The sequence below is a fragment of the Balaenoptera musculus genome, chromosome 1 (assembly GCF_009873245.2).
Source record: "Balaenoptera musculus isolate JJ_BM4_2016_0621 chromosome 1, mBalMus1.pri.v3, whole genome shotgun sequence".
NCBI lineage: Eukaryota > Metazoa > Chordata > Mammalia > Artiodactyla > Balaenopteridae > Balaenoptera > Balaenoptera musculus.
This window is the reverse complement of record NC_045785.1, coordinates 111,824,068-111,845,328: the sequence shown is the minus strand read 5'-3', so window position 1 is coordinate 111,845,328 and position 21,261 is coordinate 111,824,068. Positions and strand designations below refer to the sequence as shown.

Below are 21,261 nucleotides of genomic sequence, written 5' to 3'. Positions count from 1 at the left end.
TGGTGTTTTTTAAAGACATAGTGCTAGGTCCCTACAGAAGAAATTTTTCTTACGCAGATACTTCCGCTTCAGGGCAACATGATGTAATTTTGATTATTTGTAAAAACATCATGACTTATTTCCCTGAGAAACATTAATCTTTCCCTTGCACTCCATTGGGTAGTCTGAGACGTTCAGCGCCAAAAGTCAAGTAATCCTATTTGAGGTAACTGTCTTGTTCACGTTCTCCCCAGGTTACGTAAGACTGTTCTGCTCTCATTATATTAGAAGAAACGGAAAAGTAAAATCAGTGCTCTTCATCTTTTCTTCCTTATAAAAGGTGTTTTAAGCGATATTGTTTTAGTTTTCAAAGCCATAGCTACAGTATTTTTTATTCAGCTGGAAATGTTTGGTTAATGAATTTTTCTTTTTTAAAAGACCCTTCAAAAAGGGATCTTAATACCGTTGCCTTGGATATAAAAAGCAATGAAGCATAAAATATCTAGTCTGATGACATTTTTTTTTCTAGGAAATTTATGGATGTACAAGTAGGATATAGGAAGATCTTCTAAACTTCTCTGTACTTAATATTTCAGTCAGTATTAGGAATTGCTTTCTTGGTCTGAAAATATTCCCGGCCACTCTTACAGGCTCACAAGCTGTTCAGTTTTTATGATCCCTCCTACTTTCCTTTTTGTTTCAGATTATCCCCTTTATCTGCCCTATTTGTTGGAGTAGAGAATCCAGTTCTTGTTTGAGTGGGGTTTTTGCTTGGGGATAAGCAACTGTCTTAGTGTTAGGAGCCAATATATTTCATACCTGATCTCATGCAGACCTCTTTAATGCTACTTAGAGATTTTCTTGTTAGAGGGGTTTTGGAAGGGCCATTCTTCACTTCCAAAGTCAAAGGTATGAAAGTCTCAGTGAACAGGATATATATGACCCTAATCTCAGATGTGATTATCAATCTTAGAAAGCTTTGTAGGTAAAAAAGAATGAGTAATTGGAGCTGTGTGCCTAAAGGAAGGACCTGAATACTGTCAACTCTCTTGAATTCAGGAGTAAATCATTGCATCATCAAGAAGTATTTAGGTACTCATCTCCCTGCTCCTCAGATGTCTTGGTTCTGTACCTTTTGCACCTGATTTCTAGCAGCGTTGAAGCAAGGAAATACTATCAAGCTTCTTGCCTATCAGTTTTTTTAAAAATTTATTTATTTTATTATTTTTTTTTGGCTGCGTTGGTTCTTCGTTGCTGCGTGTGGGCTTTCTCTAGTTGTGGTGAGCGGGGGCTACTCTTCGTTGCGATGTGCGGGCTTCTCATTGCGGTGGCCTCTCTTGTTATGGAGCACAGGCTCTTTAAAATATGTTCAAAATATGTTCTCTATATTTTCAACATTAAAATTAACCTCAGTAATAGTGACACTTCGGGCCAGATAATTCTTTGTTGCACGCTGGTTTCAGTAGTTGCAGCATGCAGGCTCTAGAGCATGCGGGCTTCAGTACTTGCAGCACGCAGGCTCAGTAGTTTTGGCTCGCGGGCTCTAGAGTGCAGGTTCAGTAGTTGTGGTGCATGGGCTTAGTTGCTCCACGGCATGTGGGATCTTCCCAGACCAGGGATCAGACCTGTGTCCCCTGCATTGGAAGGCATATTCTTAACCACTGCCCCACCAGGGAAGTCGTCCCTCTGTTTTGTTTTGTTGTGTTTTTTTTGTTAAACTTTTCTTTTTTAATTGAGGTATAGTATAAATACAGAAAATGTTTTATAAGGTGACCACCTAGATAGATACAGAAGATTACCTCCACCCAGGAGCCTTTTTCATGCTCCCTCCTAGTCATTATCCTTCCCCACCCCTAAAGGTATTTGACACTATTCTTACTTTTCTTATTTCCTCTGGTAGTATTTGTGTTAAATTGCAGGGTTGAGGTTGTTGGTAATACAAGACACAGACCTCTTTGAGAGTAAAATCATGTTGGTGGTGTTCACTCTAATGTAATGGTCCTTAACTGGGAAGGATTTTGCCCCCTACAGGACATTTGGCTGTGTATGGGGACATTTTTCATTCTCAAAACTGGTGGTGGTGGTACTACTACTGGTGTCTAGTATGTAGAGGCCAGAGTAAGCATCCTGCAGTGCACAGGACAGACCCTAGAACAAAGAATTATCTGGCCCAAAGTGTCACTATTACTGAGGTTGTTAATTTTAATGTTGAAAATATAGAGAACATATTTTGAAGATATTTAAATTTGACAATCAGATATTTACCACTTTTCTCTTTCCAGATCTTTCCTTTTATGTTGGCCTCCATTTACCTCATTAGTGTGATATGAGGTGGTTGTCCTGAAATTCTAGTAACTGGTTGTGTCATAGGTGTACCAAGATTGTCACAGATTGAAGTGAATTCTGAACTTGCCCAGTCAGGACAGTAGGTTAGACTCCAAAGCGATTTCTCCATCTCTGATCAGATCATTAATGGATAGGTAGATCTAGTTCTAGCATAGCCTGTTGAGCAGAGGAATTCAGTGTGGTAATTATTAAAGTGGAGGATAGATTTTTAAAGTTTATGGGAGTCGTGTAGCTGTGATAATTTATTTTATCTTAGATTCTTCCTTGTTGGAGGCTCTTTTTTTTTTTTTTTTTTTAATGTTTATTTATTTGGCTGCGCCAGGTCTTCGTTGTGGCACGAGGGATCTTCATTGTGGCATGCAGGATCTTTTAGTTGCGGCAGGTGGGCTCTTAGTTGCAGCATGCAGGGATCTAGTTCCCCGACCAGGGACTGAACCCAGGCCCCCTGCATTGGGAGCGCAGTCTTAACCGCTGGACCACCAGGGAAGCCCCTGGAGGCTCTTTTAAAGTCGGAGATTGAGTGGAACATGAGCATACAGAGGGTAGCTCTGTGTGTGTATGTGTATGTGTGTGCGTGTGTGCGTGCACGCACGTGTGTGCGTGTATATATAATATATATATTACAGGCATTGTTTGTGATTTAGTGATAAAGCTAAGAGCAGTCTTTACAACAGAAGCGAAAGATGAGAAGCTTAATGCAGAGTAAAATATCTGAAGCTTTAAGCAAAGCTGCTCATAGCCTAGGAGCTCTACCCTTTGAAAGCTAGAGAGGGAGAGACACTGGTGGATACCTAGTAACAGGAAGAAGCCAGGTCAAGAAGAATCCATGTGCTTAGAAAATCTATGACAAAATGTTAATTTGACTACTAAAACATGACTTTTCTCTGTGGCACTTAGTTGATGACAGGTGTTTAGGATGTTTGGGTTGAAATTTTTGTTTTTTGTTCGTCCGTTTGTTTATTTTAGTTTTTAGGCCGTGCCACGTGGCATGCGGAATCTTAGTTCCCTGACCAGGGATGGAACCCATGCCCCCTGCAATGGAAGCATGGAGTCTTAACCACTGGACTGCCAGGGAAGTCCCTTGAGTTGCGTTTTTATTGTCAGATGTGTATGAACATTTAAATGTGACTTGTCTGAAAAGAACTTGGTACCCCTATAAAGGTACAGGGAAGGTACAGATAGGAGAGAATGAAAACAGCAGTCAAGTATTAAGAAATGAGATGTTCTCAGGCCTGGTCCCTAGGAATCAATAGCATGCTGCTGATACAAGGATGAGAATAAGTTAGGGGTTTGAGACTATACTAGTTATTTATTTATTTATTTATTTAAAAAATTAAATAAATATATTTATTTATTTATGGCTGCATTGGGTCTTTGTTGCTGCGCGCGGGCTTTGTCTAGTTGCGGTGAGCGGGGGCTACTCTTTGTTGTGGTGCGCGGGCTTCTCATTGAGGTGGCTTCTGTTGCGGAGCGTGGGCTCTAGGTGCGTGGGCTTTAGTAGTTGTGGCACGCAGGCTCAGTAGTTGTGGCTTGCGGACTCTAGAGCGCAGGCTCAATAGTTGTGGCGCACGGGCTTAGTTGCTCCACGGCATGTGGGATCTTCCCTGATCAGGGCTCAAGCCTGTGTCCCCCGCATTGGCAGGTGGATTCTTAACCACTGCGCCATCAGGGAAGTCCCTGAGACTATACTAGTTAGATACCTTGTGGATCCCCGCTGGAGTTGCTTTGTCTTTTGGAAGAGAATTATTATTTTGTAGGTGTTAAAGACTAACTTAATGCTCTAGATGATTTTCATGTTTCTTTTTCCTAGCGATAGACAGTGAAATTCCCCAGTGCCTTTGGTAGGGTAAACCACCCTCATAGAAAAGACTGGTCTAGGAACATTTTATGTCTCATGAGAGATGAAATGGTTGATGTAATTTGCTTCTTCTGTACGCTGATTAAGTCATTGAGAGTAGGGTATAACAGTAACTTTTTATTATTTGCAATACTTGAACAGTAGAGATCTTTGTCGCCTCTACAACAATTTTTTTTTTTTTATGGCTGCACCACGTGGCTTGCAGGATCTTAGTTCCCCAACCAGGGATTGAACCTGGGACCTGGCAGTGAAAGCACCCAGTCCTAACCACTGGACCACCAGCAAGTTCCCTCTACAACAATTTTATTTCCTGTAAACCCAGGACTGAACACATTGAGGAATACTACTTTGAAAAAAAACAGTACTCCTTAATTTAAATACTATCTCAGAACAGGAAGTCTTGTTCTCATTTTCTTTAGTGCCTGTGTAAGACCCAGTCCATATTCTGCTGTATCAGCGTAGTTAGTTTTTATTTGCTTTAACCAAATTTTTAATAAATACATCCAATTAGTGGTAGACACTTCAGTATCATCAATCAATCACTAATTTATAACTCTGAAGTAATTGAAGACTGATTTTTTTCCCCATTAAAATAGGAATTATTCTGTTTTACCTAATGAGCATAAATCACCTGTTTTTAAAGACTAAATCAGTGCATTATTCTGGAAGTAATTCCCAATTTGTGCATCAAGCTTGGGACAGCAAAATGGTTTTCTTTGTAGTACTGCTTGATTGCACGTACTATTTCTAAATATGTAGAGAAGAACTCCCCATGCCTTAAGAATTAACTTCTCATTTTGATTAGTTGAGTTTATCTACACTTAATGAAAAAATGGAAGCTTATTGATCAGATGAATGGGGTTCTGCTCTTCTTTGATCTGATTGTTATTGTAATAGTAATTTCAAAATCATGAGCTGATTTCTCCAAATAGACTAGACCCACTGAAAACAGACTATAAGGAGTGTGCAGGAGAGGACTTACAGCTATGCAGCTTGGGGTTTTTTGTTTGTTTTTTTTTTTTAATTTTTTAATTTATTATTTATTTATTATTTTTATTTTTGGCTGTGTTGGGTCTTCGTTTCTGTGTGAGGGCTTTCTCCAGTTGCGGCGAGTGGGGGCCACTCTTCATCACGGTGCGCGGGCCTCTCACTATCGCGGCCTCTCTTGTTGCAGAGCACAGGCTCCAGACGCTCAGGCTCAGTAGTTGTGGCTCACGGGCCCAGTTGCTCCGCGGCATGTGGGATCTTCCCAGACCAGGGCTCGAACCCGTGTCCCCTGCATTGGCAGGCAGATTCTCAACCACTGCGCCACCAGGGAAGCCCTGCAGCTTGGGTTTTTAGCTTGGGCTTTTTAACTTTAGCTTGGTTTTGGGGGTTTTTTTGTTTTGTTTATTTGTTTGCTTTTGACACCAATAAATAGCTTGTGAATTTTATACAAAATAATCTTAGGTGTATGTTAAAATTTTTAAGTTGGCTTTTTTAAAAAAGTAGATTTTTATGGTGGGCGGGGGGAAAAAAAAGAAAAAAATAGATCTTATTTTTTAACCTTAGCAGTGGTTCTAATTTTGATCCATTTGTTCTCTGAGCCCAAGGATATATATCAAAACCGGCACAAAAAATTTAGCAAATTACTTATAAAATTTGTAAAGAGCAGAGATGGGCGACTATATAGTTTTTGCAAATTTGTTTCTGATATTGCTGAGGTTTTTAAAAAAGTATTTGATTCTCTGAAGTTCATATTTGTCTTTTAGGAGTACCTTCCAGCTTTTAGTTATAATTAATTTGAATCCTGTTTCCTGAGTCCAGATAGATAATCACCTCTTTCCTCACGATGATTAGTACCCTTTATGATTTGACCTTCCCAGACATTTATCTATCAGATGTCTTTTGTACATATCTAGATTGTATATGCTTATCAGCCTTTCAAAAGAAGTCCTGGATGAAGTCTTCTAGGAGTAGAAATCAAAGAGTTTGTATTTTTTACTTCAGTTGTATTTGGCTGATATTTTCTTTAGTCCAGTGGCATAGAATGGAGATTGGCACAGCAAACATAGTGAACTGGGCTCTTGAGTTTTGGCCAAGAAATGCTCAAGTCATCATGCTGTAGTGGACCAAGTGTGGACATTGGAGCCAGCATCTACTGAATGAGTTAGCTGAATGAGTGACTTCATTCAAATTTCTTAATTTTACCAAGTTAGTTTCCATATCTATAAAACGGGGAAAGGACCTCACTTTTCTGGTTTGTTGCGTGGATTAAATAAATATTTAGCGTATTAAATGCTCAGTGAATGTTAGATCGTCTCTTTTTCTTAAAGAATTTCATATTCTTCAGAGCATCACAACTTGGATAACATTTACCAAGGAGTATTTCTAAATTTAAAGTTTTCAGCTTACACAATTAAATACCTTTGGTTTTGGATGATGATGATTTAGCTGAAAAGAGCAGGGTCACTGGCTACCAGATAGTTCTTAATTTTTGAGGATTCTGAAGAAAAATACCTGTTGGTTTGAGAGCATCTCTGGTACTTCTGGACTACTAATCAGTTTAATATAAAGGCAGGCATTGTAGTAAACATAGTATACTGTCTTAACCTGTATAATGTTGGGAGAATTAACTCTTTGCTAAAGGTAATCACTCCCGACAGCTTAACTGTATCTAAGCCTTTTATGTTATCTTGAACACTGATAACCAGAGGGTTTTTTTTAATTTATTTATTTTAATATTTATTTATTTATTTGGGTGCGTCAGGTCTTAGTTGTGGTGGCATGCAGGATCTTCACTGCGGCATGCGGGATCTTTCGTTGCAGCATGCGGGCTCTCTAGTTGTGGCACACGGGCTGACCAATGTTTAGATGCAGTCAAATGTATGGATTTAAATGGGCATGACCTCTGAATGATTGTTAAAAGATGGACAGTCTTCCCTACCCTGATTAAACATGGAACTAGTGAACTTCAGTTTGAAATTCATAGTTGGTCTCTTGTGGAAATGTGTTAAGAGGAAAATTGATTATTTTCTTTCCCCCATTTATCACAGACATCATGTTTTCCTTTATCTCCTAAAATGATAGTATCTAGATCTGGAGACCTCTGATGGGCTCCTATTAAGTACAGCTTATTGTGACTGAGATGGTACAACATCAAGCACTTGAAGTTTAGCTTGGTGTAGATGTAGATGTAGATGTAGGGTTTTCCTTTGTAGTTTGTAAATTATTGAATGCCTTATGCCAGTGATCAGTACTACCTATTTCAGATATAGCTCAGTATTCCTTTTCTGAAAATTGAAGTTAATATTAGATTGCTCAGGAAAACTTTTATTTACAAATTAATATCTTTGGGTAGGGTGTCAATTATTTTTCTCTATTCTCTAGACTCTAGAAGCTTTAATATTTGGACAAAACAAGAGTTTTGTAGGAGATTCTTTTTTTTTAAGGCATCTTAAACATGTTTATTTATTTGTCTTAGTTGCGGCACGCGGGATTTTTTTTAGTCACGGCATGCGGACTTCTTAGTTGTGGCATGCATGCGGGATCTAGTTCCCTGACCAGGGATCGAACCTGGGCCCCCTGCATTGGGAGCACGGAGTCTTACCCACTGAACCACCAAGGAAGTCCCTTGTGAGAGATTCTGATGGAGTAAGTACAGTTACGATTTGAGTTTCAGAGGCCCAAATGAGGCAGGTATTTGGGTGATATATTGATAAGAGATATCAATTGAAAAGTAAGGAAATCTCTCCCCTGCCCCCAGTATTCCCTGTTACTGTTTATAAAGAATTATTTTCTTGCAGAGATCCTAGAGTAAAGGTCCTCCAGCTAGTAGATGGCCAAAACAGTTACCACTGCCTTACCTCCTCTTTGGTTGGCTTGGATTTCTTTCCCACTGCTTTCTGACCCCTAATCAGTACTCTTGGGAAATAAAAACTCCTTATAAAGTGATTGGAGACATCTGTTCTAAAACAAAAAAAATGTTAATTAGGAGAAATTGTTGTAAAATATACATTACAAGGGCCTAAGCCATTTTTATAGTTTGCATATACTGTTGTGACTACTTTGCTGTGAAACCTTGCTATATGATTTTTGTTAGATGTGGATTCAACTGCCCTGAGTGGTGTGAATTGATAGGGCTAAATGAGCTATCTACCTGTGAGACAGCTTCAGGAGAAAAATCTTTAGTGAATTTATCTAGTGTCTTATCAGTGTCTGTTCCCTAGCACTAGCAATAAGGGATAAAGAAAAGGAGCTTGGTTGGCAATATGTCTTCGTTTTTTGGTAATTTGGGGTTTGGTATTGATGCTGTGATTTCCTGTCTTGGATGTTGGCTTTGGAAACTAAACAGTTAAAGCATCATGGTTTGAGAGGAAACTAGCTCTCATGAATGAAGGCAAAGTTTGGCACTAGGCCGGAATAATGGGGGTGATAGTTAGGGTGGGGAGACTAACTGACTTTTGTACCACAAATGACTTTTAAAAATTAAGAGATAATTCCATGTCCTGAGGTTATAAACCGGCTACAACTGGTTTTTATCCCCCCCACCCCGCTCCTGCCCCCGCTAGGCATCATGGGTAAAAGTAAGCATCCCCCTGTTTCTTTTGTTTAATATAACAGTACGCCATGTGATTGGCAGGGCAGTGCCCGCTTGGAGACCGGGTTTGTGCAGGTCTCCCAGGGGGGCTGGCACGTATGGGGCCTCCCCTGTGCTATAGAAAGAGCTTCTCTTACGATAGACAGAGAAAGGGAACCCCTCCTAAAAAACAAAACAAAACAAACAAACAAACAAACCTAAACCCATCTCTTATTCCTTTTTTTCCTCCTTTTTCTGTTTCCTCCCCTTTCTTGTCTCCAGCTTTCCTGGCAGCTAAAGGAGGGAGCAGAAAAATGTATACCTGTAAGTACGTTTAACTGTCTTGCCCGCCCCCCCCCCTGCCCTTTTTTTCTTTTTCTAAAAGCAGAAACTCAATTCTTCACAACGTTTTCCTCACTATGTGTAGAAGGTGATACGCTGAGGTTTCTGATGGGATTGAAGTAATAAGTACTGTTGCTTTTAAAAATTTGTTGCAGGATAATTGTTTCTCATACAAAGCTCCTTTTGGTTTGGATCCTCAACCCTTCTACTTCATCCTTTTGCTATAATGGTCTCTGGATTCTAGTTTTCTTCAAGCTGAAGCTGTGAGAGGAATGTTATGCTAAGGTCTTCTTTTTCTTTTTTTAAATTTCTTTTGTCTGTAGCAGTGATGGTTCTAGCTCCCCCTTATCCTCACTACCCACCCCCCCTTCCCGTGTCAGCTCCGAGGCTGCTCTGTGAATGGAGTCAACCAGCTGACTGAGTGCTGGCATCGTGCCAGGGGCTGCAAAGCAATGAGAATGTGCGCGCACTCGCATGTGTAAGTGTATACAGAACACAAAGGGAAAAGCCTGCAGTCTAGGAAATCACAGGCTATTATATAAGGAAGTCTGCGTCATCTCTGCTTACTTGTGCTGATGGACAAGGAACAGGGGAAGGCTTAGAGCAAGAAAAATACCCTTTTGATGTATGTACATACGCACATTTTTTTCCTTCCTGTCTTTATTGAAAAAAAGCAAAACAAAAAAACACATATTTCTGTTGTGGCAAAATGAGACAGGGCTTCTGTGTCCAGGTGGTAGTGACCTTGTTCCTAGTGAAGTGTAGTAATAACTCTTCTGGAAGGTGAAGCAGTTTGTTCCGAGTCTCTTCTTCCTGCCCCGATTCGGAGGTGTGTGTGCTTGAGGAAGAGGGGTGACTAGAAGAGAAATGCCTCCTGAATTTAACAGCTATAATTTGTTACTTTTTTCTTTTCTTCCAGACTGTTTCTAATCATTCAGTATTGCCAAGGGTACAGGGTGAGGGGGGAGGTGCTCTTTTTTTTTCTTTTAGAAATTTATTTGTTTATTTATTTATTTTTGGCTGTGTTGGGTCTTCATAGCTGTGCACGGGCTTTCTCTGGTTGCAGCAAGTGGGGGCTACTCTTCGTTGCGGTGCGCGGGCTTCTCATTGCAGTGGCTACTCTAGTTGCGGAGCACGGGCTCTAGGTGCGCAGGCTTCAGTAGTTGTGGCTCGCAGGCTCTAGAGCGCAGGCTCAGTAGTTGTGGCTCACGGGCCCAGCTGCTCCGCGGCATGTGGGATCTTCCCGGACCCCTGTGTCCCCTGCATTGGCAGGTGGATTCTTCACCACTGCACCACCAGGGAAGTCCTGGGGGAGGTGCTCTTAAGGAGAAGCAAAAGGCCAAATAATAGAGCAAATACTATCTATTAGCTACTCCTTTGAGTCCTCCCCCTCTTTTCTCTTTATTTCTTGTTTTTGTTTTATTTCGTGTATTACAAAAATGCAGTAGTCTCCCCCTGCCATCTGCTGCAGAGTTAGGATTGTTCAAAGGGAAGGTCAAACAGCATGTGAAAGGAAGGAAAAATGAAAGATCTAAGCTTCCAGACATTGCAAGTGTTACAATTTTGGGATTCAGTTGGAGTGATTGTATCTTTAATTGGTCATTAAGAGCTCGTTTAGAAATTGTATTTCAATTTACCACTAATTTACCATGGTGCCTTTTTTCCTAGTTTCTTAATTTCACTTTATGTGCTTCTTAGGTGTGTTAACGTATATATGAAACAGCTCTTGTGTTAAGTGGAAATGTGAAATAAAGTGTGTTAGGGAATAAAAGAAGGTCATACTGTTACAGTCATTTTATGTAAGTTTATTTTGCTCCTGTCTGATTGGAGTAATGACGCTGATGTGCAGTAAGTGGGTAGGGAGACTTTAGAGTAAGAGAGAACTTTTGAAGTAGTTTATCCTATAATAAGGTTTGTCATGTTGCAGTCTAGAGGAAGTTCCTTAATTCAGTCTTTTTGAGTCTTTGTGTTATAGCCCATGAATTTGTGTTCTTGCCATGTTTTCACAAGCAACAATCTTTGAATATACTGTGTATATTTTTCTCTTTGATATGTGAGTGTTGATGCAAGTGTGAGGAGGTGCATATGAGGTTGTACTTTCTTTAAGGGTTGCTGGTTGGGACTTAGAAGAGTGGCTGGCCTGCTTATTTCCTAGGCTGCCCCCAGTTACTTCCCCACCACAAGTAGCTGGAGCTCACTCTTCCAAATGTCCATTTTGATTAAGGGAGATTTTTTTCCCTGTCAGTTGAATACTAAAGACAAAACAGCAACAGAGACCAGCCTAGCTCAAACCTAAAGGCTAGATAAAGATTCATTCCAAGTTGTGTGATTCCCTAGTTCTTGGAAGTAATAATTACCTTTTTGAGTTGATGTTATCCTCTTATACTATTGGGTTGGCCAAAAGGTTTGTTCGGTTTTTTCCGTAAGATGGCTCTAGTAGCACTTAGTTGTCTTCATCTTCATTCAAAACAGTTTTGTTAGATTGTATGTGACAGCTGTCATATCAGCGTGCATCTAAAAAAAGATATCAAAATTGGTGAATTTTTGTGTAGCTATTTTAATATTGAAAATGGAAGAAAAAAGCAACACTTTCAGTATATTATGCTTTATTATTTCAAGAAAGGTAAAAATGCAACTGAAATGCAAAAATAGATTTCTGCAGTGTATGGAGAAGGTGCTGTGACTGATCGAATGTGTCAAAAATGGTTTGCGAAGTTTCGTACTGGAGACTTCCCGCTGGACGATGCTCCACGGTCGGATAGACCAGTTGAAGTTGATAGCGGTCAAGTCGAGATATTAATTGAGAACAATCAACGTTATACCACGCGGGAGATAGCCCACATACTCAAAATATCCAAATCAAGCATTGAAAGTCATTTGCACCAGCTTGGTTATGTTAATTGCTTTGGTGTTTGGGTTCCACGTAAGTTAAGTGAAAAAAAAACTTTTTTTTTTTTTTTTTTAATTATTAGCACCTTTTAAAATATTATTTATTTATTTATTTATTTTTTGGCTGTGTTGGGTCTTCGTTTCTGTGCGAGGGCTTCCTCTAGCTGCGGCAAGCGGGGGCCACTCTTCATCGCGGTGCGCGGGCCTCTCACTATCGCGGCCTCTCTTGTTGCAGAGCACAGGCTCCAGATGCGCAGGCTCAGTAGTTGTGGCTCACAGGTCTAGTTGCTCCGCAGCATGTGGGATCTTCCCGGACCAGGGCTGGAACCCATGTCCCCTGCATTGGCAGGCAGATTCTCAACCACTGCGACACCAGGGAAGCCCAGCAGACGGATTCTTAACCACTGCGCCACCAGGGAAGTCCCTACAAAATTCTGTTATTGGAAAAAATTTCAGTTCCCTGGAAGACTGTAAAAGGCACCTGGAACAGTTCTTTGCTCAAAAAGATGAAAAGTTTTGGGAGACTTCCTTGGTGGCACAGTGATTAAGAATCTGCCTGCCAATGCAGGGGACACGGGTTCGATTCCTGGTCCAGGAAGATCTCACATGCCGCAGAGCAAGTAAGCCCGTGAGCCACAACTACTGAGCCAGCATCTAGAGCCTGCGAGCCACAACTACTGAGCCCACAAGCCACAACTACTGAAGCCCGTGCCTAGAGCCCGTGCTCTGCAAAAAGAGAAGCCACCGCAATGAGAAACCCACGCACCGCAATGAAGAGTAGCCCCCGCGTGCAGCAACGAAGACCCAATGCAGCCAAAAATTAAAAAAAAAAAAAAAAAAAGTTTTGGGAAGATAGAATTATGAAGTTGCCTGAAGGATGGCAGAAGGGGGCTTCCCTGGTGGCACAGTGGGTGAGAATCTGCCTGCCAATGCAGGGGACATGGGTTTGAGCCCTGGTCTGGGAAGATCCCACATGTCGCGGAGCAACTGGGCCCGTGAGCCACAACTACTGAGCCTGCGCGTCTGGAGCCTGTGCTCTGCAGCAAGAGAGGCCGCGACAGTGAGAGGCCCGCGCACCGCGATGAAGAGTGGTCCCCGCTTGCCGCAACTAGAGAAAGCCCTCGCACAGAAACAAAGACCCAGCACAGCCAAAAATAAAAAATAAATAAATAAATTTATTAAAAAAAATGGCAGAAGGTAGTGGAACAAAAGGGTGAATACGTTGTTCAATAAAGTTCTTGGTGAAAATGAAAAATGTGTCTTTTATTTTCACTTAAAAACCGAAGGCACTTTTTGGCCAACCCAATATTATTTGTAATGTCCTCCATGGGAACCAGCCGTTTTACAGGTGCGTATGTATAGTATTGTTATGTTTTAATTCTGTCTATAGGATGCTTACGTATTCGACTGATAGGTTTCAAAAATCTTTTGCAGTCTTTCACTTTTAACTTTTCTCTTTGTACCTGGAAGCAGATTAGTAGCGATAATCTATGGTTAGGTAGTTAAAATCAGTGAGGCATAAGTTAGCACATTCTATCAGTGGACAGATTTTTTTTTTTTCTTAATTCCCATAGGCCCTAGTTACTGTTTAGGAGTGACTGAAGAGTAGTTTTGAAGGATGTGTGAAAAATATGTCCTTTGACCACCTCTGTCTCCTTCATTCTAATGTTTTATTTTTTTTTTTAGCATCTTTATTGGAGTATAATTGCTTTACAATGGTGTGTTAGTTTCTGCTTTATAGCAAAGTGAATCAGCTATACATATACATACATCCCCATATCTCCTCCCTCTTGCGTCTCCCTCCCACCCTCCCTATCCCACCCCTCTAGGTGGTCACACAGCACCAAGCTGATCTCCCCATTCTAATATTTTAAATAATGTCTGGCAGCTTTCCTTTGATATATATCAGAACTTTTCTGCTGATTTATTATAATTATTCTTTATAATATATATTATTATTAAATGTGTTAGTATGATAAGATAATGTTATATTTGTGCTGATTTATTATAAGGTGATAGTGGGAGAGGGCTGCTTACCTCCTATTCATGAGCTTTTTAGGCAGCACATCCTAACTTGTCTCATTTAAGCATAGGAGCCTTTATGATCCTTGGTGTGTATTATTAAACAAAACAGTGTGTCATCTAAGGCAAGGTCACCTAGGCTCTTCCATTCAAGGACGTGAGCCAAGGTTTGTGCAGTAAACTCAATGAAATAGAAGAGACTGTTAAAACAGTGACTGTCTGTTTTATTTAGAATTACTTCCTTAGCAGTTTGGATTAAAAAACTAAAAATGGGGGGCTTCCCTGGTGGCACAGTGGTTAAGAATCCACCTGCCAACGCAGGGGACATGGGTTCGAGCCCTGGTCCGGGAAGGTCCCACATGCCGCGGAGCAACTAATCCCATGCGCCACAACTACTGAGGCTGCGCTCTAGAGCCCGCAAGCCACAAATACCGAAGCCCGCGCGCCTAGAGCCTGTGCTCTGCAGTGAGAGAAGCCACCGCAATGAGAAGCCCACACACCACAACTAGAGAAAGCCCGGCAATGAAGACCCAACACAGCCATAAATAAATAAATAAATAATAAATAAAATCTATTTTAAAAATTTAAAAAAGGATTATTTTTTAAAAAATGACAATATAGACAGATAGCATAGTCTGATGATTAGGAACATGGGCCGTGCAGTAGGAAAGACCTGTGTTTGAGTCAGGCTTAGCTACTTACAAACTATGAGACCTTATATGTTTCTGTTTTCTCTTCTGTAAAAGGAGAATTATTTAAATTATTAAAGCTCTCCTTTAAAGGGCTTAAATGAAGTAATGCATTGTGAAGCACTTTAGCACAGTGCTTAGCAAATAATAAGACCTCAGTGAGTGTTAGCAGCTATTACTAATATTCCTATCTATTGGGTTTGTGTATACTGTTTTCAGTGTTCCTATTAGTTTCTTTAGCCAGTCTGTAACTATATCCTTTTTAAACTTTTGGCATCTTTTGAGTTACACTGGATTGATTGACGTATATGTTGGAAGAGTCTAGATCAGGAGTCAGAAACTACAGCTACTGCCTGGTTTTATAAATAAAGTTTTACTAGAACACAGCCTTTTGCTTACAACAGCAGAGTTGAGAAGTTAGCCCACAAAGTGTAAAATATTTACTGTCTGACCCTTTACAGAAAAAGTTTGCAGACTCCTGTTCTAGATCAAGAGTCCTTTTTTTTTTTTAAGAAAAGTGAACCAGAAAGCAAGTTCTGGAAATCAAAAGGGAAGTAATTAAAATAGACTAGATTTAAATGGACCAGAAGGAATTAATCATTTCAGGCTTTTAGGAATGGGATTCTTTAGCCTGGGGAATAGTGGGAAGAGGTCCGTTGACGTAGCTGATGCGAGTTAGGTGAAAGAAAGTACCATTTGGAGTTGGTTAGGCAATAACAGTGCTTACATGGTCTATTGGGGCATTTCATAGTAGTGGATAATAAGGGAAGTACAAAGGAGAGATTTGCTGCCAAGGAGTTTGCATTAAACCTGCAAAATAGTATGAATTGGTAGGTTACTCTAACAAGTGTATTAGAAGTGTGATCTACCTTTTTGACCCACCTTCTAGAGAAATGGAAATAAAAACAAAAATAAACAAATGGGACCTAATGAAACTTAAAAGCTTTTGCACAGCAAAGGAAACCATAAACAAGACGAAAAGACAACCCTCAGAATGGGAGAAAATATTTGCAAATGAAGCAAGTGACAAAGGATTAATCTCTAAAATTTACAAGCAGCTCCTGCAGCTCAATATCAAAAAACAAACAACCCAATCCAAAAATGGACAGAAGACCTAAATAGACATTTCTCCAAAGAAGATATACAGATAGCCAACAAACACATGAAAGGATGCTCAACATCACTAATCATTAGAGAAATGCAAATCAGAAGTACAGTGAGGTATCACCTCACACCAGTCAGAATGGCCATCATCAAACAATCTACAAACAGTAAATGCTGGAGAGGGTGTGGAGAAAAGGGAACCCTCTTGCCCTGTTGGTGGGAATGTAAATTGATACAGCCACTATGGAGACCAGTATGGAGGTTCCTTGAAAAACTAAAAATAGAACTACCATACTACCCAGCAATCCCACTACTGGGCATATACCCTGAGAAAACCATAATTCAAAAAGAGTCATGTACCACAGTGTTCATTGCAGCTCTATTTACAATAGCCAGGACATGGAAGCAACCTAAGTGTCCATCATCGGATGAATGGATAAAGAAGATGTGGCACATATATACAATGGAATATTACTCAGCCGTAAAAAGAAACGAAATTGAGTTATTTGTAGTGAGGTGGGTGGACCTAGAGTCTGTCATACAGTGAAGTAAGTCAGAAAGAGAAAAACAAATACCGTATGCTAACACATATATATGGAATCTAAAAAAAAAAAAAAAAGGTTTTGAAGAACCTAGGGGCAGGACGGGAATAAAGACACAGACCTACTAGAGAATGGACTGAGGACACGGGGCGGGGGAAGGGTAAGCTGGGACAAAGTAAGAGAGTGGCATGGACATAAATACACTACTAAATGTAAAATCAATAGCTAGTGGGAAGCAGCCACATAGCACAGGGAGATCAGCTTGGTGCTTTGTGACCACCTAGAGGGGCGGGATAGGGAGGGAGGGAGACGCAAGAGGGAAGAGATACGGGGATATATGTATATGTATAGCTGATTCACTTTGTTATAAAGCAGAAACTAACACAAAAAAGTAGAAGTGTGATCTATGGACTCTTGTGGATCCCTGAGACCCTTTCAGGGAGTCCTGCGATGAAAGCTATTTCATAGTAATACAGAGGCATTATTTTGCCTTTTTCCCTTTGTTGGCATTTGCACTGATGATCCAAAAACAGTGGTGAGTAAAACTGCTCTGATGCCTTAGTATGAATCAAAGCGGTGGCACCAAACTGTACTAGTAGTCATTGTATTCTTCATTGCCATGCAGTTTAAACTTGCAGGTTAAAAAAAAAATCTAGTTTCACTTAAGAATGTTCTTGATGAAGCAGTAAAAATGAATTTTAGGGGCTTCCCTGGTGGCGCAGTGGTTGAGAATCTGCCTGCTAATGCAGGGCACATGGGTTCGAGCCCTGGTCTGGGAAGATCCCACATGCCACGGAGCAACTAGGCCCGTGAGCCACAACTACTGAGCTTGCGCGTCTGGAGCCTGTGCTCCACAACAAGAGAGGCCGCGATAGTGAGAGGCCCGTGCACATCGACGAAGAGTGACCCCCGCTTGCCACAACTAGAGAAAGCCCTCGCACAGAAACGAAGACCCAACACAGCCAAAAATAAAATAAATTAATTAATTAAAAAAAAAAAATTTCCACTTTAAAAAAAAAAAAGAATTTTATTTAATCTTGACCTTTCAGAACATGGGTTTTGAATATTTTGTGTGATGAAATGAGAAGTACTTATAAACCACTTTTGCTACATGTTGAGCTACAGTGGTTGTCTCAAGGACTCAAGGAAAAGTGTAATCAAGTTACAAGCTACCTAGCTGCTTTCTTCATAGAACATTGATTTTACTTGTCACTTGATGAAAGAATAATCAGGGACTTCCCTGGTGGTCCAGTGGTTAAGACTGTGCCCCCAATGTAGGGGGCACGGGTTTGATTTCTGGTCGGGGAACTAAGATCCCACATGCCGCACGGCACAGCCTACAAAATTAAAAAAAAAAAAAAAAAAAAAGAATTATCAGTGAACTATGATCTTTAGATTTGGGTATTTGGCAGACATATTCTTAAAATTTTTCAAGGAAAGCAACTGACTGTATTTGTGCCCAGTGATAAAATTCGAATAAAAATTAAACCATGAGTTTGACAGCTTCCAGGACTTAAATATCAATACTTTTCTGCTGAGATTAGTGGTGGTATTGACAAATGTGATTTTTAAAAATATATATTTTATAATGAACTGTATCAGCATTTGAAATCTACATGACCTAGTGGACCAGAATTTTCCAGATGATGAATGCATGATGTAAAAAAATCATGCTTGGGTAAAAGAGCCATTCAGAGTATAAGGTAGACAATGGATTTTAAAGTAACAGTATGAAGTTTATTGATAAGGTTTCAGATTTCACGTTGCAACTAACCTTTAGAAACTACTGTGTTGTTTTTTTTTTTTAATTGAGGTAAAATTCACGTAACAGAATTAACTATTTTAAGTTGTATAATTCGGTGGCATTTAGTACATTCACAGCGTTTTGCAACCACTACCTAAATCAAATTTCAGAACATTTTCATCACCCCAAAAGGAAACCTGTACCCATTAAGCAGTCACTTCCCATTTCTCCATTTCCCAGCGCCTTGCAACCACTAGTCTGGTTTCTGTCTCCATGGATATATCTATTCTGGATATTTCATATAAATGGAACCATCCAGTATGTGACCTTTTTCGTCTGTTCTTTCACTTAGCATGTTTTTGAGGTTCATCCATGTTGTAGCATATATCAGTACTTCATTCATTTTTATGCCTGAATAATATCCACTTTAAGAATATACCACATTTTGCTTATCCATTCATCAGTTCACATTCATGTGAACATTGGGGTGGTTTCCACCTTTTTTGCTATTGTAAGTAGTACTGCTACGAACATTTTGTACAGGTTTTTGTTTGAATACCTGTTTTCTTTTTTTTTTTTTTAATTTATTTTTTATTTGTTTATTTTTGGCTGCGTTGGGTCTTCGTTGCTGCCCGCAGACTTTCTCTAGTTGTGGTGAGTGGAGGACAGGGGCACTACTCTTCGTTGTGGTGTGTGGACTTATCATTGCGGTGGCTTCTCTTGTTGTGGAGCATGGGCTCTTGGCGCATGGGCTTCAGTAGTTGTGGTGTGTGGGCTCAATAGTTGTGGCTCGTGGGCTCTAGAGTGCAGGCTCAGTAGTTGGTGGCGCATGGGCTTAGTTGCTCTGCGGCATGTGAGATCTTCCCGGACCAGGGATCGAACCTGTGTCCCCTGCATTGGTAGGCGGATTCTTAACCACTGCGCCACCAGGGAAGTCCCAAATACCTGTTTTCCATTCTTTTAGTTATTTACCTATGAATGGAATTCCTGGGGCATATGATGATTCTATGTTTTTGTTTTTGTTTTTTTTAATATTTTCTGTAGACTCCATAGCTTTTTTTTTTTTTTTAAATTATTATTTATTTATTTATTCATTCCTGGCTGTGTTGGGTCTTCATTTCTGTGCAAGGGCTCTCCCCAGTTGCGGCGAGCGGGGGCCACTCCTCATCGCGGTGCGCGGGCCTCTCCCGTTGCGGAGCACAGGCCCCAGACACGCAGGCCCAGCAGCTGTGGCTCACGGGCCCAGCCGCTCCGCGGCATGTGGGATCCTCCCAGACCAGGGCTCGAACCCGCATCCCCTGCATCGGCAGGCAGGCTCTCAACCACTGCGCCACCAGGGAAGCCCGATTCTATGTTTTTGATAATTCTAACTTTCTGAGGAACTACCAAACCATTTTCCAAAGCAGATGTCCCACTTTACATTCCTGCCAGCAATATACTAGAATTACACTTTCTCCATATTCTCACCAACACTTATTTTCTGTCTTTTTGATTATAGTCATCCTGGGAGGTATGAATTGGTATCTCATTGTGGTTTTGGTTTGTATTTCTCTAATGACTAATGATGTTGAGCATCTTTTCGTGTGCTTTTTGGCCATTAGTATATTTTTTGGATAAATATCTGTTCAAGTCCTTTGCCCACGTGTGTTGAGCTTTGAGTATATCAAAGATGAAGGTGTCCACAATTCTGACCAATTGAAAAGAGTATTAGAATATCCCTCTCTGTTATCAGTATGAACTCACGAGTTTTAATCTGTATACATGTTTTTGCACACATACACATATACAGATATAGACATGGACGTGTGCTTGTATGCACATACATATATTTCTTGTTCTGAGAGGACACCACCGTAGCGCAGCAAGCACATATGACACCAGTTCTTGGTTTCTAGATGCCAGTATCCAATAAAAGGAACCAGAGCTCCTTGGAGAAATGACTAGGGCAGAGAAAAAATTCACATGAATCTGAAATATCACGTGTAACCAGAAAGTAATGAAATGCTAAAAAAAAAAAAAAAAGATGGAGAGTCAACTTGAAGGAACTTCCAGTGACCAAGTCTGGGACAGTTTGAAGAATAAAATAAGTAATGATAGTAATGAACTATAACCCATGGGATAAAATAAATATCCACAAGTCCATACTGCTATAAATAAATACTTGAATAAATAAATGGGGAAGAGGGGACAGCTATTTATTCCAGTAAAATTCAAAATATGTAAGAATGATGGAAACATTAGGCAAATGCTACAGTAATAATTGTTGCAGGCAAGAATTACCTGTAAGGACTTCCCTGGTGGTCCAGTGGTTAAGAATCTGTCTTGCAATGCAGGGGGTGCCCGTTCGATCCCTGTTCAGGGAACTAAGATCCCACATGCCGAGGGGCAACTAAGTCTGCACACCACAATTAGCGAGAAGGCTGTGCACCGCAATGAAGCGAAGAGCCCGCACCTCAACAAAAGATCCTGCGTGCCACAGCTAAGACCCAACACAGCTAAAAAATAAACAAATATTAAAAACAAAGAAGAATTATCTATAGATGTTAAAATTAGTGGGTGGAAGTTTGATGCAAAATGAGATTTAGCATAACCTTCCAGTATCTCCCCATAATAACTTTTCAGTGGAGAAACCTGGCAGACACCACCTCAGTCAAGTGATTAAAGTTCAACATATTGACATTATGTACTTCCTGATATGATACACTGAGAAAGCCACAACATCACTTTTGTGACATTGCCAAAAATACATAGGCTCAGTCTAATCATGTGAAAACATCAGGCAAACCCAAATTGAGATATATGTTACAAAAGAACTGGCCAGTACTCTTCAAAAATGTGAAGGTAAAGAAAGACTAATAAACTGCCACATGTTAGAGGAGACCAAAGAGACATGACAACTAAATACTATGTGGGATTGTGGATTGTATCCTGGGTCTGAAAAGGATATTAGCAGGAAAACTAGTGAAATGTGCATAAGGCCTGTAGAGTAGCTAATAGTATTGTATCAGCAATTCAGGGGACTTCTCTAGTGGCACAGTGGTTGGGAATCCACCTGCCAATGCAGGGGACACAAGTTCGATCCCTGGTCCAGGAAAATCCCACATGCTGCGAAGCAGCTAAGCCCATGCGCCACAACTACTGAGCCTGCACTCTAGAGCCCGTGAACCACAACTACCAAGCCTGTGCGC

The 21,261-nt window shown here is 40.5% G+C and overlaps 1 protein-coding gene across 4 annotated transcripts in view; it reads left to right on the top strand.

Annotated features, from left to right (window-relative positions):
* Positions 1–21,261, top strand: part of GATAD2B (GATA zinc finger domain containing 2B) — an 82,352-nt gene that overhangs the window by 18,910 nt on the left and 42,181 nt on the right. Inside the window, exon 2 of one of the 4 annotated variants that reach the window (XM_036856588.1) lies at positions 9,024–9,065. The exons of the other annotated variants lie outside the window; for them this stretch is intronic. The gene's annotated coding sequence lies outside the window, so the exon portion shown is untranslated. The remainder of the gene's footprint in view (positions 1–9,023; positions 9,066–21,261) is intronic. 4 annotated transcript variants of the gene reach the window in all.